This window comes from Canis aureus, chromosome 31 (assembly GCF_053574225.1).
Source record: "Canis aureus isolate CA01 chromosome 31, VMU_Caureus_v.1.0, whole genome shotgun sequence".
NCBI classification, from domain to species: Eukaryota; Metazoa; Chordata; class Mammalia; order Carnivora; family Canidae; genus Canis; species Canis aureus.
This window is the reverse complement of record NC_135641.1, coordinates 19,964,049-19,979,737: the sequence shown is the minus strand read 5'-3', so window position 1 is coordinate 19,979,737 and position 15,689 is coordinate 19,964,049. Positions and strand designations below refer to the sequence as shown.

The 15,689-nt window shown below is 40.3% G+C and overlaps 1 long non-coding RNA gene across 1 annotated transcript in view; it reads left to right on the top strand.

Annotated features, from left to right (window-relative positions):
- The window catches only part of LOC144302459 (uncharacterized), a 64,170-nt gene that overhangs the window by 11,113 nt on the left and 37,368 nt on the right, over positions 1-15,689 (top strand). The window lies entirely within an intron of this gene.

Here is a 15,689-nt window from a genome sequence, read left to right as displayed (position 1 = left end):
TAGTTTTAGGCACTGTCTAGGAATTTTACACAAGGTGTAGAAAAGGATTAGGAGCGCTACGGGAGGCATTACAAATGGGTTCTCTAGAAACAATTACTCTTTTAGCTTGGGATTGGCCCCATGGCTCTATCCACCTGGAAGACCAGTCCCTAACTAGAGACTAGTTCTTATTCAGAGCACAGCAGAGTAGATTTTATTCAGATCCCCTGGGACCTGACACCTGTTGGCCTTGTTCCCTAATACATCCTGATCTAAGAGAGTTCGTTGCAAAAATACCAGTTCGTTACCCATACCACCTACTGTCATGTTGTTCTCTGCCTCATTACCCTTTCTCACAGCCCAGGCGCTGTGTTGGCAGAAACCACCCTCCGCCCCAAGAATTCCATCACCTACCCAACCTCCTCTGTGATCACATATCAACTTGGGCATAATTATGCCAATTGGAATTGCTTATTTGCTTTTTATCTTACAGTAAGCTCTGTAAGTCAAGAAACTTGTCAGCTTCACCCTGGTGGCCCCCCCAGTCCAGCAGAGTTTTGGGCATAACTTAGGTACTCAATGAAAGTTTGTGCAACTGAACTGAGCCTGTCTACCTACTGGTGAACATCGCTCTGTATTAAAATGGTATGGATGAGGAGTTAAATATTACTATGAATTTGGTGCTTTCCATCTTATCTTCTTTAAAAGACTAGAGCCTAAATTTAGACAGTTCCTTACTAGTGTTTTTATTTGTAACTAGATTGAGGATTTTCAGGGAAAGAAAAAGAAAAGTTGACCTATGAGTTTGTTCTTTTCACCCAAAATCATCTTCTGGAAGGATGATCCCTCAGAGCCAAGATCAGAGATAATTGTGCCTCTCTCAGAAACCCCCAGGTTATTTTTAAGTAAAACAAAATGGAATGATTATAAAAGATTATGTTTGGAAATATAATTATTTCCTAACTTCTGAGCACATGCCTTGAGAGTGTTTCTTTGAATACATGCACCGACAAATATTCCATTAAAGGATAGACATGTTTACAACAAAAACATTTCAGTGCAACAAGGTTATCCACTTGACAATTTCTCAGAGTACATTGTAATTATATAGTGTAATTAAAAAATCTGATTACCAGAAAAAGCCACATGTAAATTCTAATTATTTCCCAAAGCATACATATTTAAAAACCCTAATTTAATGTAAAGTGGAGCAAAGTTGGGATATCTAAACTCAAGAATCTTTTTGGCATTTTCTTGAGAAAGGGACTGATAAGACATCATCAAGAAAAAGTTTGAAAATAAATACTGCCTTTTATTACCTCACCAAAATATAAACAAATAATTGTATACATCCATGCAATTGACCAGCCAGTGGCTAACTACTGTTATGTGAGATACTTCAGCCATATTTCAGAAATTTCAAAATGATAACTCACCTTTCATAGGAATAATTAGACAAGGCAGATATCAATTATGCAGAGACATTACAAGGATGATCTGTTGCCACTTAGCCATTATTCTAAAGGGGTATCTCTCTAGCAAATAGGAAACCATCCCAGCTCTATTACTGTTAGGCGGTCACAGTCTCCAAGTAAAAACGTTCAGTACTATGGAGGCACTTCAAAGAACTATCCGTTATACCTATTAACCTGAAGCCATGTTAGTTACATTCAAGGGTTCTAGAATAAAGTACATAGACTGGGAAAGTTTTGCTCTTATTTGTCTTATGTGGTGATAGAATTGAAAGGATGTAAAAAGATCTAAGTTCATTCAATAACTATTTTCAGAAGATCCCTAAACACGGTGCAGGACAGAGAAAGACATTGCATGGTTTCCTGCCCTAAAGCAATTTAGAGACTAATTTGGAAGATGTGATTTAAGCATGAACAACAATTACCAAACAGCAAATGCAATCCATTTTCAAGAAATGTTGGAGGAGATTAGGAGGTACCAAATAGGGGGTTTTGGAGTGGTGGAAAGGGTCAGTCTTCCTGCCTACATAGAGCTGGCTTCCAGGTCATAAATGTTGCAAATGCAGGTTGCAGGATTCATTTGTACTCCACGGTCTTGATGAAAGCCCTGATTTCAGAGAAAAACATCCCTGGCCTGTGCTGATAAAATGGACAGAGTGATGCCAAATGGAACTTGTGATTCCATTTTGATTCAAGGACCTCTTGCCTTGGAACAGTGAAAATCTGAGTCTTCAGAAAAATTTCCCTGGTAAATAGACCGTGGACTCTTCTGCCAAAAATAAACAAATGGAAGGGCCATCAAGCATGTAGTATGGGAGAATTAAGTTGAAAAAAATGCATCCGAAGGTGAGATTTTTAAGTTCCCAAGCTTGGGAGAGAACTATGAAACTGCCCTGATTTCAAATATTTCTGATAACATGCCACATATGAAAACAAGCCTGAAATTCAGAGGGATCAAGACCCTGGTGAAATTCCTAGCTCTACTTAATTTCTGTTGAGGCAGAGAAAATTCAGGAGAAATTCTCTTCATTTTGACACTTCTATTTGAGGTATTCTAAAACACAGCATGAATTCAAATGTACAATCTCTAAACACAAAAAACAAAAATGAAAAGATTTTCTAACACTTCAGTCTTCTTCCTTTCATTTATATAACTTATTTAGAAAATATTTAAATGTATATCTTTTAACAATTAAATACCCTTGCCACATTTTTGAAATGTGCTAAGTTGTAGCTTACATGCATAAAGAAAGTTCTGAGTATGGTGGAAATCTGTTCCTTTTGCTCTCTTAGCATTGTTTTCCCCATTTATAAAATGATATTATTTCTCTTTAAGGAATGGTCTTGTCCTCATTGTATGTGCTTCTGCTAGACTACTAATCAAAGGACACTACCCTTCTCCTCCATGATAAAAATGGGGAGAGAGTGTTCAGGCCAAGCCCATCAGAGTATGCCATTGTGCTGGTCACACTGAATGGTCAATTAGAATCCTTCACCAAGATTTTATAGAGAAACTATTTTCTCCTAGGGTGATTAAGGTGCAATGATGTAATTCTGGCCTCTCAGGCTCTAGTTGCAAAAGGATGCTCATTAACTGTAGGAGAGAATGAAGCAAATAATCAAGAGAAAGAGAGAAAAAGCAGAGACAGAGATGAAGAAGAAAGAGAATGTGAGCCTGTATGCATGTAGAAGGTAATTAAAGCCCTGAGGATGTATAAAATTATCCACAGCAGAGCATTAAGCCTGGGAAGAGAGTGCAACAAGAATGAGACTTCCTTGAATCGCTATGCTGTACACCTGAAACTTAAAAAAAAAAATTCATGTCACATTTTGAGTCTCTTGCAGTCTCTGAGCCCAAATTCATCCTTGAATTTCTCAACCAGATGAACCATTTATTTGTTTAAGCTGGCTTGAGTTGGGTCACTTTTCATTTATAGCAGAAAGAATCCAGCCTCATACATAAGGTTAAAACTTCATATTGTTAATCTCATCCCTACTAAAGAGGCAATAAAAATCATCCAACCATCCATCCATCCATCCATTCATTCATTCATCCATGTATACAGTGAAAACTTGCTATATTCCAGGCTCTGTGCAGAGCACTTTGGATGATGTGCTAAGATGACTCTAAGACATGATCCCAACCCTCAAGAAGTTTTCAACCCTTAGAGGAGCAGATAGATATGTGAATGGATCATTCACGATGAAATGAGAGATTTAAAAAATATGGATGTGAGTACACACCTGTAGATATACAGGATCAATACACCTGCCTAGAAGTCAGAGAACTGGGCATTAAAGTAACAAGCAGAGCTGTATAGGCAAAGATGGCTTGAAGAAGGAGCTGGAATATTTGAACAAACGTGTAATGCTTTGAAAATGTCTGGTACTTCTGGAGATTGGTGAAGACACTATCATTGTGGTAGAAAGATGTAGCACAGGGAGTGAACTTTGGATAATCCTAAAGGCAGCACAAAATGGATAGAGATGTTTTTTTTTTAACTTTACACATTGTTTTATCTTCTTTTGGGAAAAGCATGATTAGCTTCTTTTTAGGAACCTAACTGTGGTCTGTATGGAGGTTCATCCTTCATCAGAGCTGAGGAGAGTGGGCTAGAGAGACAATAGTCCAAGCTCAAGGGTGTGAGGTTCAGAAGCTGTGCAGTCTTCAAGAGACATTTAGGAGATTGATGGGACTTGGTATTAACTACAGAGGTGGGTAGAGCAAGAACTGAACCCACGATTTGTAACTTGTATTTCCAGGAGGATATTGGAGGTGTCAGTCAAGATCAGAATCGTAGGGGGAAGAACAGGTCTAGGGGAGAAGATAATGAATCATTTTTTGGACATACTAGTTTGTGGGCTGTGGAAGAGGTGATGTTTAATAGGCAGCTGTTAACGTGGGCATAGAACTTGGAGTGTCTTAGCAACCAGAGATAGGGTTTCAGGAAGTTTTGAAAATGTAGAGGGTAATTAAAGTCCTGTAGGCTGGATGAGATTATCCACAGCAGAGCATTAAGACTGGGAAGAGAGTGCCTCCAGAATGAGACTTCCTTGAATCACTATGCTGTACACCTGAAACTAATACGACACTATATGCAAACCATATTGGAATTAAAATAAAAAAAATCAGGACAAAAAAAATGGAAACTTGGGTTATTTTAAATATGAAAAAAAAATGAGACCTCCAAGGGAAACATTAATATTTGAGGAATAGGAAGGGGAGGAGCCAATATTATACAGAAAGGAAATGAGAATCAACACCCAACACATAGAAGGGCTCCTCTTATATTTTTGAATAAATGAATGAATGCATGATAAGACATTAGGACTGTAGACATTAGGAGAGAAAAGAATTTTGAAAGTAAGTAGTGAACTGTCCCTCCCTGATATTTAAACATGAAATGGTAAATAAAATGGGAGAGAAAATTACAAATGATTAAAACTGATCTCCTATTTCAATATTTCCCCAATATTTTTTTAATCAATTACATCTGATAGCTCTATAGTTTGTAGAATTAGATCTAACAGTTGCCTGGGTGGGAAGAATCAGAACATGCTCCAGGTATTCAAGAAAGAGCTCATTACTAAGATTATGATGCTTCTGCGTTGAAGAACAGCCTTACTGTGTTCCAGGGGACTTGTCGCACTAGCTGTTTTGTCATCGACATTCATGCCAAAGGTTCCCACTGAGTCAATATCTGGAGCAGAGCACAAGCCTTAAAGTTAGTACTCGGATGGGGTTGCCATGGCACACTCCACCACCTTTGGAAAAAGAAAGTGTTTGCTTACTGGATGTCAGGCTTCTTGATTTTAAGAATGTTCTTCTCTGTTCATTGGAGGAATAGCTGACATTTTCTTCATGCTACAAATTGGAGACAACTGGGGGCTAAAAGGTTTATAAAAAAAGGAAAAAAAAATCTTTTTACAGCATCTTTTATAAACGGTGACAATTGCATCTGGGTAATTATTCATTTAGTTTCAGGGTTTCAGGAGATCAAATAGAGGGAGCATGATTCATGAAATTTAAATAGTAGCAGGTAAAGTCAGATCTGTGACAGGGAGCAGGAGGCTGCCATGCTGCAATTAGAGATTTCTGGATCATGGGGTATAGAAGGTGAAGCTAATTAAAATGGCTGCAACTGCAGGCCGTGGCCTTGCTCAGAAGACCTTAAATATTCTTGAAATTTAGTTGGCACATTTAAATGATTAACTCAGATGGTGCTCCAACTTGTTCAAGTAAAAGTTGTCAGTAGGTCACAAACCATGGATATTGGGCATAAAAACTTAGAAAAACATAGGTGGGTCAGAAAATGACTTGATAGGTCTTTCTGAAATAATAGCTAACACATGCATTGAACCTACCAGATACACTGTACTGCTCCAGGTACTTTAGTTGTTCACTTAATTCTTTCAACAACTCTGTGAGCTGAGAATCATTATTACCCTCATTTTGCAGATGGGGACGTGAAAGTGCAGGGAGTTAAGGAATTTGTCTGATGCCATACATATAGCCAGTACGTGGCATAACCAGGGGTTCAAACCCAGGTTCTTGAGCCAGAGTCTGAATCCCAAGAAGTCTGAGAATGGTATGCATTATTCTCTGATTGAAGAGTTTCATGCAGGGAAAAGTGCCTTGTAAACTATAAACACTATTACAACAGAAGGAAGGAAACATGGAAAAGAAGACAAGGAGAGGAGGAGGAAAAGCATTAAGATTAAAGAAGGAAGTAGACAAGGGAGAGGTAGAAGAGAAAGAGGAAAATTGGTCAAATAAAAGGTAGTAAAATGTTGACACCTCAATGTACTGGCAGCATCAAGACTGGCTCATCCAGCCACGTGTCTGGCACTGTGCATATTGTCCGGTTGGATTTCCTATTGTCCTACATACTCCTCCCTCTGGTTGGGATGACACCCGTGACCCCAGAATCACTGCTGGTTCTTTGAGTTCCTGCTGCCCTGAGTGTGTTTCCTTTCCCTCTCTCAGATTTCCTCCATACACACCCATCTTCTCTGCCTTCAAAAGCCACATCAAGTCTAGCCCATCCTGACAAATCTCTGTGGACTACTTCAACTTTTAGTGATTTTTGAACCACTTTAAAAACCTAGATTTTTAGAATTTGACCGTCTTTAGTCATTCTCCAGTTCAAATTGTTCATTTTACAAACGAGGGAAACTGGGGCCCATGGAAGAGAAGTAGTTCGCCCAAGGCCACCAGCTACATGTGACAGTGCCAGAAGCCATTCCGGTTCTCCTTCACACCACATGGCTGCCTCGCATTGTTCAAGCTGATTGTTGCTACTTCTCTCTTTAACTGGTCTGTCACACTCATGAACCGGGGCCAGGTCTTCCTTGACTTGGGTGTCATCTGCTTCATGTAGCACAGTGTTGCACATAGTAGGTGCTCCACAAATGATTGACTAAGTGCTAATGAACTTTCTCTTTGTATGTAAGAAAACTTCAGAAATAGTAAGTAAAGTTAAAAAGAGACCATCAGTTCTGCTCTAGTGCAGAATAAATATTTTCTGTGGCATTTCCCTAAAAGCAGTTATAACTCATACATATAAGAGATTATCTTCAATTTTTAAAAATAAATGTGTCTTAATAATAATTCAAATCAGTGCATCCTCATTAGCCCTTTTTGTGTTCTGTTATGCAAACAGAATTCTTGTCTCTTTCTCAGGGCAGCAGGAAACCTATCTGGTGACAAAATATATGAATTTTCCTTTCTTAAGTTTCTCCACAAATGGTAAATAGAGCAAAGGAACATCTTAAACCATGCCACCAAAGGCCTCATTAAACCCTTGCTGGCAATTGATCAAGATTAATGTGTGGGTATATTCACCGGACAAAGGGCATGGATGGCTCTTACTTATTAAACATAACAAATTACAAGGAAATAAATTGGTTCATTACCTTTAATTGGAGCATCCCCAACTGACCACATCATCAGGGTCACATACGACAACAGATAGGAACTTTGGGCAGATACCATTCTATACTCCACATTTATCAATTATCCCAATAGCAACATTAATAACAAGCAGTAATCATACTCTTAAAGCATTACCAATAGTATTGTGAAAGCAGAAATCACAAGAAGAGGCAAGAGAATGAGCGCCAGACCACAGGGACATGAGGAGACAAGAGAATGTCCTTTAGTTCTCATGGAAACACATATTCTAAAATATTTCCAAAGTGGATTGCAAAAGGAGACCAAGAAGGCAACAGGCATTAAGAAACTATTACATGCCATGTTTTGTCCCTTTCACATATGTGACTTTGTATCATCTTCACCAGCCGCTCATGCAGTAGATATTTTTCTCTCTTTTAAAGTGAGGATACTAAAATTTCAAGAGGTGAAATTGTCTACATTTGTAAATGGTGAGCCTGGATTCAAACCCAGATCTGTATGACTGCAAATATCACAGTGGATACTGCTGGTTTCCTGGGACATGATCACCACAATTCTTTGTTCTCAGGACAAAGGGATCCAAACAGCTTTGTGCTTCAGTGGCACCTGGCCTTCCTACCAGCCCTAGGCAGTCGGTCTTGATTAGTCTAGCAACCTATTGCCAGTGTTCGACTTATCAGTTGACAATGACCCAAACCTGGCCAATAAAACAGAAGGGGTGGTCTGCTCTGGGGGCTTCTGGGAAGATTCCTCTTGCTCTTAAAAATAGACCCACAGAAAAGGGATACTCTTTGGCCTTTAGATACTGTTGTCACCTGTAGTCAAGAGGGATATAACTGACCTGCTGACATTAAGAGGGAGAAATGGCAGAGAGTACCTGGGTCGATGATCATGCATTTAAATTACTGAATTCACGGGGCACCTGGGTGGCTCAGTGGTTGAGCGTCTGCCTTCGGCTGGGATCCTGATGCCGGGATCCTGCAGTCGAGTCCCGCATTGGGCTCCCTCCCTGTAAGGAGCCTGCTCCTCCCTCAGCCTGTGTCTCTGCCTCTCATGAATAAATAAATAAAATCTTTTTTAAAAAATTGCCAAATTCACTGGCTGCTCTATTCCTATCCTTCCTGTTAGGTGAAATAATGCATTCTCCTTTTTGCTTAGGCTACTTTCAGCTTTGCAGCCCAAACATGTTCCCAGATATAAATGTCATGTCCCTTCAACAATGCTGAGATTGAATTAGAAACAAAACAAAGCACTGCTGCCTGACAGAGTTCATAGGTAAGCTGAAATTGTCCAAGGCATGTGAGGAAACAAGTGTCTCAAAGAAAGCAGCAAAGGACAGTCAGATAGAAAATGATGAGCATGTTTATAGTGACTGCCCTGGGCCAAAGTCTGGATGCCAACTCCATGTTTCACTTCCAATGACACCTTCCTCCAAGAAGCTTGAGGCACTTAGGGCAGAGGGAGCCCTTTGTTTTAGGGAGGTTCTGATTGAATGTATTCTCTTTAGTCCTTTATTTCTCCTTACAGAAGGTAGCAGCCTTGTGGAATGGGTCCAATCTTGTGAAAGGAGTAAAAATTGGCCAAGCTACAAACATATCTTGCCATCCCTTCCTCCTGCCTGCATATTCCATGGTCTGTGTGCATTGCCCAGTTCACAGAGTAAATAAAACTTGCCACCATGTGGAATTGGTTCCTTAAAAACCAGTCTTGTGGGTCCCTGATACTTGGCAAGACTGGCCCAGGTTCTTGCAGCTCTTTTAAGTAGAATGGGTACTCCCTGGAGCTGCTGTGAAGGTGCTCTGGGCATGTTCACAGGAAACAAATGATAAATATTAGAGTCGCCTCATGTTGTAGGTCCTTTCGGTTCTGGACCAAGGCTGAATTTCTGCAAAATAAGAGTATATATAGATATAATTACACTGACATACAAACAAAGCAAAAGGACTGACAAAAAAAAAAAAAAAAACCCAAAAACAAATGAACAGTGAGTGCTGCGTAGAATTAATGGAAAAACTCAAGATGACATAGCCACTTAGACATGAGTGCAAATCCTTGCTAAGCTCTGTGACCTTAGGTAACTTATCTAGACCTTCTTCCTTTAAGTTTCCTCATCTGTTTGTTGGAGGTAACAGTAACCAGTGTCATGGGAGGGATCTAAGGTTTGGAGGCATGATTACCATACTCCCTAAGCACTCACACCATACCTCCTGCCCTAACACAGGCACTGGATTGAATCAGCTAATTTAAACAATGCTAGGAGGCAGATATTTTCTTCCTTGGGCCATTTTGCACTTGTGGAAATTGAGGCCTAGGAAAGGACAAATAATTTTCCAGAAGTCAGACAGCTACTGAGATGGAAAGAAGGGTTGAATGAGGTTCACTGACCCCATTCACATAAGCACTGACCAGGTGCTGTGCACAGAGCTGAATGTCCCACCTGGCTCAAGCTCTCCCTTGGGGGATCTACCCGAGGAGGGAGCTTTCTTTTCCCGATTTCTGTGTGCTGACCCATTCTAGTCATAACCTACTCACTGGCTCCTGCCAGAATGTTTTCCTCTTCATAATCTAGCCCCAAAGTAAGTTAATAGTGTTGGGCAAACTTTTGTATCCAAATTTAAGCCTTCTTTGATTTTGAAGGGATTTCTTCTTTCCAGTGAGATCATCGGTTATATTAAAAGCTAACGTTGAAGCTGCTAATAGGAGAAGCCATTGAGACAAAGGCCTCTGCCCCAAGCAAAATTATCCAATTAGAGGCCATCAGTGTGCTGGGACGGGGGTGCCTCTTTTGCTTTCTGGGTGGCCACACACCCTCCCCACCACTTCACAGACTCAGCCCACCATGTGCCTCTCCTGCCTTCATCTCCAATTAGTGGCTGTCAGGGAAAAGCCTAGAGCTGTTTGCTCTTCCCCCTCGCCAACCCCAACCCACCCCAAAACTTGATAAACTCCAACCAGCAGCTTTGTGACTGGTCCCTTGGGCTGAGTGATCCTGGGAAAAGCTAGAAGTAAAGTGACCTTTCCCTCTCAGCTCAGGGATGTCGTAGGAAGCCAGACAAGTGCTGCTTCATGTGGCCTTGGTGGTTGTGAACAGAGCAGGACTTCCTGGCCGAGACGACCTGGGGGAGCCTGGCCAGAGACCAGGGTGAGAGGTCTGAGTAGCGTGTGGACATTCCTTCTAGCAATTGTGTGGGGTCAGTTTTAGGAGGATTGGCCCCAGGAAATTCCTTCCCGCTGGCTTACCTGATGAGCTGTCCTAGTCGGCCACAAATCCACTTGGGGTGAAGATTCCCACGCTGAAGGCTAATCATGCCTTCATTTGAATTTATATGATTTGCTGGTTCTGCAAAACCCTTTCTCTAACCGACCGCACATTTACAATGTCTTGTTCCTGTGCACTGCCTGCACGCCCTGAGCTGTGTCAAGCACTGTTAACATCTAGGAGCTTTGCTCAAGGTGGATGTTTCCAATCATCTGGGTGGCATGGTTTTCCTTTTCCTTTCACTCCTCTGGGATTGAAATTTTTACTTGCCTTTTTCTTTCTCTCTGCCTCCCTTCCTCCTTTCTTCTCCAGCATTTGCCTTAGCCTACTCATGTAGCCATTGTTTAGTTTCTACTACTGTCATCCTTGGTCTTTAAAGATAACCTGACAGTAGAATATGGTTTCTTTGTGTCCTGGGTGTGATGGCATGACTGTGAGCCCTGGTTTCCTCTGACAGTCCATTCTCAAGTCAGCTACAGAATGGGGGCCTCCAGGTCCCGCAGGTAAGGCTGATGCTTAGGTAAGCGGGTATAACCCAGGGAGTCCCAGAAATTGTGACACACAGCTGGGGGTGGGTCACACTGCCTGACCAGCCTAATATTGCCTTCACAGGAAAGGCTTCTCTAAACCTACTCTAGCCTGACTCCTCTGCCCTCCCATGGCATCCTTTGTATTGTTCTTACCCTTCTTGCCTGCCTATCTTTCCAAATAGACAAGTGAGATCCTTGTGAGCAAAGGCTAGATGTTCAATATCTCTGTATCCCTAGAGCCTAGTATATTATCTGCCAAATAATGAGTGCCAATAAAATGTTTGTTGATTCAATAAATTAATGAGATGGACCTGTGAATTCTCTCTGGAAAACATGAGTTAGATCTCACTTCAGGGCAGCCTAGGTGGCTCAGCGGTTTAGCGCCGCCTTCGGCCCAGGGTGGGATCCTGGAGACCTGGGATGGAGTCCCACATTGAGCTCCCTGCATGGAGCCTGCTTCTCCCTCTGCCTGTGTCTCTGCCTCTCTCCCGCTCTTTTTCTCTCTGTGTGTCTGTCATGAATAAATAAATAAAATATTTTTTTTAAAAAAAAGATCTCACTTCATTTTTTTCTCTTTGGGAAGAAATGCCCAGGCTCTATCAATACATAATTGAAAAAGTGATGGATATAGCACATAATAAAATAAGTGATATTAATTAGTTTAAATTTAATTTTAATTAGTTTTTAGAATTAATTTAAATTATCCCAAGGCACTTTATTTGGAAACTATTAAACTATTAAACTATATATGCCCAATAGGCCATCAAACAAGAAATAACAGAGGTTTTTTTCTGTTTGTTTTCAGAAAAGACTGTTAGAAAGACGTATCCGTGTTACTTGCTATGCATCTCAAGTTCTGGGTTATTTTAGTGATTAGGTACATATCAGGTATAAGTGATACCCTAAATGCTACAAAGTTATAAAGATGAAGAAGAGGAAATTTAAGGCATAGCCACAGAAACCCGAGAAAATGCATGTAAAACTATTCTTAAAGGTATGCATGTTTAAACTGTGTTTACAGACTGTGTTGTTGACTTACAACCCTGCTTCTTTGGTCTTTGGAGTCAGCTGGTATCTCCACTTTTTCAGTGCTCTGTACTGCATTCTTGTATTTTTTAAAAGATTTACTTATTTATTATTTTAAAGTGAGAAAGAGTGAGCATGAGAGTGTGCAGGGGAAGGGGCAGAGGGAGAGAATCTGCAGCAGACTCCAAGCGCAGCCTGCAGTGGGGTAGGGCTCTATTGTATGACCCCAAAATCATGACCCATGCTTGAAACCAGGAGTCAGAGCTTAACCCACTGTGCCACCCAGGTGGCCCTGCACTACATCCTTAATCTCTACCTCTTTCTAGCTTCCAGCTTTGCCTGGTCTCTTGGGTAATCTCTTTTGTTAATTGTAGCATGCCTCTTACATCCATGAACTTACATGGTTTTTGCAATTTCATGGATGATATATCCTTTCCCTAAGAACAATCCTAGAATTTGCTGCAGAAAAATTCTCAGGCTACTTTTACGAACTTTGTAATGGGTTGCTACCAGCTGACAACATTTTATCTTGCTTTCCTTGAGAGGAAACAAGCATGCCCTTTCACATACAAGCAAACTTTGCTTTGCAATGCTAACCTGGCACAAATCATGGTTCCTGGTATTGGTCTGTGAAAGGGAAAAGGCATGAGGATGAGAGTTCCTATTTATTAAATATATTGAAAATAAATAGTTGACAAATTAACGTGTGTGTGTGTGTGTGTGTGTGTGTTTAGAGTGCAAACAATGGACTACATGAATACTTCCTTGAGTTGAACTCACCTTGCCAGTCACTCAGCTCTCTGGCAGTTAACAAAAAGGTTTTAAGATAGAAAGTGGACTATTTAGCCTTCATTAATCATTCATAGTGTTCAAACACATCATCCAGTAACTGAAGAGGGGCTAATGGTAGCTAAGCTTGAGTCTGTTGTCAAAAGTAGGTTTAACTTTCTATGAACTCACTGGCCACAAAGAATGCTGCCTGTTTACTATTCCAAATGTCACCAGCTAGGAGCAAACGGATGACTACTAATGGTAATTAAATACCTCTGAAGCCATTTGTACCGATAACAAAGAGTTACTGTCAGAACTTGAATGAAGTCCATCTGCCCATTTTAAAAGAATGTTAACATTATATAAGTGATAAAGCAGACAGCAACAACTAAATAAATAGACAAATAAGTTTGGTGATAACATTTCTCTAGATGAACACTTGGTTTCTTTCCTTTGGAAATGAGAGATGAATGAAAATATTCTGTAGTCCTCAGTTGTTTCAATCCCACTTTGGTCCACAAAGTAATTAGAAGGAGGTTTTTCGTAAAGGTCTTCCATCTGTATTCTCAAAGCTGTGGAAAGAATTGTTTGAAATTCTATTTGAAATTTTTTTTTCTTTCTACCTTGCAAACTTCCAAGATTCAGTTTCTGCCATTGGCTATTTAATTTAATGCATATGCTCTCATCTCCTTAAGTGAAGGGGGAAAAAAGTATGGATTATTCTGCTTTCCGTCCTTACAGCACAGAACCCCACAGTTGGTCCTTCTTGCACAGATGGATTGACAGCCTGGGGTTTTTCTTTGGTGGGCTCATCTATTCAGCTGCCCCTGAGGCTCCTGCAAGGGGCTGGCTGACTTCTGTTGGCTGTCCACCGAGGTTTCCTCTGCATCTTCATCTTTCTCTACTGTGACAAGACAAAATATGAAAAGATATTGCATGAAAGAACCAAAAGGTGAAGGATATCTAAATGCTTTTGAAATACACCTAAAATCCTAGAGCTGCTGGAATAAAAGTGCACAGAGGGTTCTGAGAGGGAGCTAATGCATTCATCAAGCCTTTGGAAAGGCAGTTTCTTATAAAGGTATGGACTTCATTAAATCAGCTCTCTTTTACCAAGAGGTAGAAGTACCTGTATATCTGATGGCTCAGTTCTAGTGGGAAGAAAAAGTGGTAGGTGAAGAAGAGGAAGAGCAAGGGCATTGGTAGCAATTGTGCAGTGGGAGGTGGATGAGTAGTGAGAACTTGGACATTTATCCATGTCCTTACCCAATGCTTAAAGGGGCACTGGAGTAGGAACGACAACCATCTTGAAGACACAGAGATCAGAGCTAAGAAAGAAAAATGAGTGTATAAAATCTAAAACGGCAGCCTGTATCAATTAGGCTTTTTATGTTCCAAATAACAGAAAACTTGAACTGTTTAAAACAATAGGAGGATTTATTGACTTATATAACTGGGAAGTCTAGAGGTAGGGCGGACTCCAAGATTGGTTTGATCTAGCTCAACAATGTCCCTAAGGACTCTGTCTCTTTGCTCTGCCTTTTGTTCATGGTGTCAGTTTTATCCTGAGCCTGATTTCACACATGGTTGCAAGATGGCTGCCAGCAGCTCCGGGGACTGCGTTGTTTCTCACATGTGCCCAGAGAGAGACAGAGAGAGGTAGAGTGTCTTTCTTCTAACCGAACAAAAGTCCTGGATTTTAGTATGATAGGACCAGTATATCAATTCCACATGGTTCTCAAGAAAGGAGACATCCCATCAAGGCAATGTTTTCCCTGCTTCCTTAATAGAGTTAGGTCATGTTGGTTTTGCGAATGGGCTCAAACTGAATAGCAATGTAGTGCTGGGGATGAGGGGTCAATGCCCCTCAAACTGCAAAATGGTGGTGGTGAGGAGAAGAGCAATGAAATAGATGTGGCAAGGCAGTTCATAATGTATTGCCATGATCCTAGTATATCAATTCCGCATGGTTCTCAAGAAAGGAGACATTCCATCAAGGCAATGTTTTCCCTGTTTCCTTAATAGAGTTATTTAAGAAGAATTTACAGTATTTCTCAAAGTGTTGCTCATGGACTAAAATGATAAGGGTTGCTTAAATGCAGATTCCTGGGCTCTTCCCAAGACCTTCTGAGTCATAATCTGCGTGAGTGACAGCTGGGAATTTGCACTTAGGGCAAGCTTTCTGGGTCATTTTTATGCCACTCTGCATATGGAAATTTCATAGAAACTTACTCAGAGGTAAAAGTAACACAGGACTCTCATCTTGCTTTAGAATTTGATAGTTTCTTATAGTACCTTCATAAACGGTCTTGACCAAAAATAGCTACCAATAGTTGCCACCCTAATAACATCTCACATTAATATGGACCTTGTTTTATCTTAGTAAAATGTAAAACTCTTTTACTAAAGGTATCTATAAAATGATTTATATATTTTTGTTCAGGGAATAAGTCTAGCTTTTTGGCATCTTGTAGGCAAAAAAAAGAATTATGCACTGCATTTTTCTCTTTTTAAGGGATGTTTTTAAAATTATCCACATGTACTTAAACTTCATCTTAACTTCTTTTTGGACCTAGCGATGGGTATTGCCATACTTAACAAACATTGACTGAGAGACATGCATTTCTACTACATTTGGAAAAAGGGCAAGTACTTCTAATTTTATGTGGCTTTACTATATCAAGTAAAAATTCATTTTTCTCTTAAGAAAGATGAAAAGAAGAATGAGATTTTTGTCT